Below are 3,767 nucleotides of genomic sequence, written 5' to 3' on the forward strand. Positions count from 1 at the left end.
AGATTGGATGGTTTAATAATCCATTAAGAAAACCTTTTGAGCTATGGTAAACGAATTTGTGGAGGTACAAGATACCTGTACTGAAAAAATTACTTCCTCTGAAAGCCAGCAAACCAACTACTCCACCGACTCATCATATCATCTATTGATTATTAAGGCAAATGTGCAAGATAAACCCATTGCTTTGCTTAATAATACTCAAGCACGGGTGAGGCCCATGTGGGTGTAATTATTCTAGGTAAAAAGGGCTGTTAACATTAAAAAAACTAAGAAAAATTTGAAACTATAGACTATAGTTTCAAATCCTGTTGGAGATAGAAATAGTATAGTCAATGATAGAACCCAACGTTAAATGTAGTAAATGTTTGTTTTTTTAAACCTTTTTAATGTTTTTTTAAAACCTGTTGCTATTTGAGTTTAGATTCAAAGATTTATTTAAACTAGAAACAGATTGTACAGTTGACGTCAAGATATAAGACTAACAAGTAGAAATTAACAGGGGTGAATAGATAAGGATCAACAATGTAATCTATTATCTCTTCTTTTATTCACTTGTAAGCTCTTACATTTTCCAAAATTTCCTGTATTTTTGAAGTTGGTAAAATTTGTCGTAGTGGTACATTTAAGGGTATTTTGAAAAGGGTACCTTTTCATTAATCTGAGATAAAAATTGTGATTCCTTAGATTGATATAGGCGATTCCAATAAAATCAACTGTAAGACACTGAATTTTAAAGATTTTTGAACACCTTGTACATGACCATTAAGATAAATTTAAAATATTTTTTATCAAAATGCTCAGTGAACAAATGCCTTGAAAATGAGGTGTCGCTTAACCTACATTTGAACATTTTCCAAAAACTACCCTCACCATGAGAAGATAAGATACTACTGGTTTGTTTCAGGTATTAGAGGAAACAATAATTCTTCTTTACTATATTATTTTTATAATAGTACTAGCTGTAACATCATAGAACAGAACCAACTTGTTTAATTGAAACAGCTGTTAAGATTCATTAATTCCTTTTAAATATGAAAAATCATAAGGTTAACATGGGAAACTCCAGAGCCACTGGGGCGGAGCCCGAACAGAATAAAAACTACTTAGTTTTCCTATTTAATGCCCAAATAATCGTGTGTGTACCGAATTTCAGCCTCCTAGGTAAATGGGAAGTGGGAGAATTAGTAATGAGTGAGTCAGTCAGTCAGTGAGGGTTTTGCCTTTTAGCGAATTTCCCATATAGGGAATAAGCTATTACCGTAGTACTCATGGTAAGACCTGGACGCGGGACCGATTTTTTTTTCGTTTTGAGGTCCCTAGAGGCCAAAAACACCATCCGTTCAAATTCATATATATATATATTTATATATATATATATATATATATATATATGTGTCCGTCAGCACGATAACTCGAGCAAAAATGATCCGATTTTGATGAAATTTGGTAAAAACGTGTAAACGTACGTTTATTCGAACGAGTTCGCGATCCAGCATGATCGGACCATGGGAACGGGGGTTTACGGGGGGTTTTATGGGGTAAAAATAGGTTTTTCCCATTTTTGACCCAAAAAACATAAAATTTAGCAATTTCTTTCCAAACCATTTTGTAGAGCTTAAAAAAACAAATAATTTAGTATTTTGAAGCGTTATTATGCGCCTAATGGTTACGGAGAAAATTCCAAAAAATTGTAAATTTAAAATTCCCATGTTATTCTTATGGAGAATAAGTAAACTGTCGTAGTTTGCTTGTTTGTGAACATATTTTGATCAAATTTGGAAAATGTTTTTATTTTTTACTAACTATTCACATTTTACAAAAAAAAAAAAAACAGTTTTACCCTCCTTGATGCAGCAAACCTAAGTACTTGTTAAACTAATTCTATTTAAATCAAGAATAAATGTTATATTTTTAAGTAGACATTTCAGTGTAAATCCAATCAGTCAAATGGAAATTCGCTTAGTCTGCAGGTTTGCTGCGGCGGGGGTATTATATATTTAGATAGATTGCTGTTAATTCAGCTGTTTAATTGCTAGGCCTCACATCAAAACAATCAATCAGCTGTTTCGCTGAGAGTCACTAGCCCCGTTTAATTTATGCAACAGAATCCTTTATCTGAATAATTAATTGTCATTAAATATCGCGTTTTTGAAACTTAATCATTAATCAAAATTAATTTTAAATTAATATTGTACATTGCTTGCGTATTCTTTATTTGTAAGCTGTTTACTTCAATATAAATAACATAACGGTAAAATATAATAATCGTTAACAGAATAAAAACAATAAATTCGCCAACTTCGAAGTAATCTCTCTGATTCCTATGTAACCGTGTAGACAGCAAACTATAATCGAACATGAACCAAAACCAATTATTTCGTCTGGTTAATCTCAGTAGATTTATCAGCAAACAAACTCCTGATTAAACAATGTTATTCATAGCCATGGGAAGTGGCTGGTTTGGTAGTTTAGTTGTTTATTTTCATAACAGAACAGGTTGTTAATCTCCGGCCAACGATTTCCCCTCCCCTCCCATCAACACTTCCCCTCCTCTTCCTATTACTCCTGCACTCCTCCCACTGTGAGAAAAATACCCGATACTATCGATCGAGTTGAAAATCGAGTCAATAAAGGGTAGTCGATATGTTGTAGTCGAAGTTTCGGTTCCAATCTATAACAGTTGGGAAGTTGTAGCGGCTGTAGTCAGTCGTTAAAATATTGATAAACAAGTTAGCCATCCTATGAACAATCAATGATTGGCTGAGGGAAAATCAACAAAAATATGTCTAGAAGTTTACACAGCTTGAAAATATGCTGTTCTAAATGCCAAATTTGTATACAGAATTATCCGTTAACCTTAAAAATTGATGTATTTAAAAATAACGTAGCCTACACATTCATTATACCAATATACACAGCGTTGAACCATAAATGGAAAATATATGTAAAATGTCCGTACGATGTAGCCAGCCGTATTTCAAGTGAAGGTTTACGTTTATCCTTTTTTTAGTGCAAACTTGTAAAATGATATAAAAGTCTGATATTTTAGTTTCACATAAATTACCTGGGTTTTATTAATTTTGTCCATTATTTTCTGCTATTTAAGAGATAAAACAATTAAGTTATATATTATTTTCATGTGAAGAAGCCATTTTTATGGTATTTTTTAAATATGTGTGTACATAGTATAATTGTGGCACTGATTCCGACCAGACACTCTCTAGCCTACACTGAGTTTGTGTAAGTTTTAAATATACAGTGGTAGCAAAACGGGAGTGCCGATGGAGACCAGGTCAAGTCCCATCAAACTAACGCACCCCCTACCACTGTAGATCCCGTACACAGGTTTATATAATCTTAGGGTTTTATTGCTCTATGTTTCTTTAAATGCTATTATCATGTTAACAGCATGCGTAAACATTAAAACAGCTAAAGTAAAAATGTGTTTAGGTAGGCATTTATTTGTAGAAATACTATATTCAGAATTGTGTTTCAAATATTGTGATTGTTATACTGTTACTGCAACTACTATCTATTCAAAATTTTCAGTAGAATACCTTTAAAATAAATCGTGCTACTCTTTATATTTTTTTAACAAAATATACCGACTACACTGTATCAATGTTAAAAATAAAGAAAGAATCTAACTCGCATTCGATGCGATTGTGAGTACTGTAGTCGGTGGGTACGAGTATTTGAGTACTCGTTTATCGGTACCGGTAGTGAGTGATAGCATCGCAGTTCTCCAGCTCCAGTGTGAAGGTGAA

The sequence above is a fragment of the Macrosteles quadrilineatus genome, unplaced genomic scaffold (genome assembly GCF_028750875.1).
Source record: "Macrosteles quadrilineatus isolate MER2022 unplaced genomic scaffold, UCM_ALF_1.0 Scaffold_3__2_contigs__length_128488019, whole genome shotgun sequence".
Taxonomy (NCBI): Eukaryota; Metazoa; Arthropoda; class Insecta; order Hemiptera; family Cicadellidae; genus Macrosteles; species Macrosteles quadrilineatus.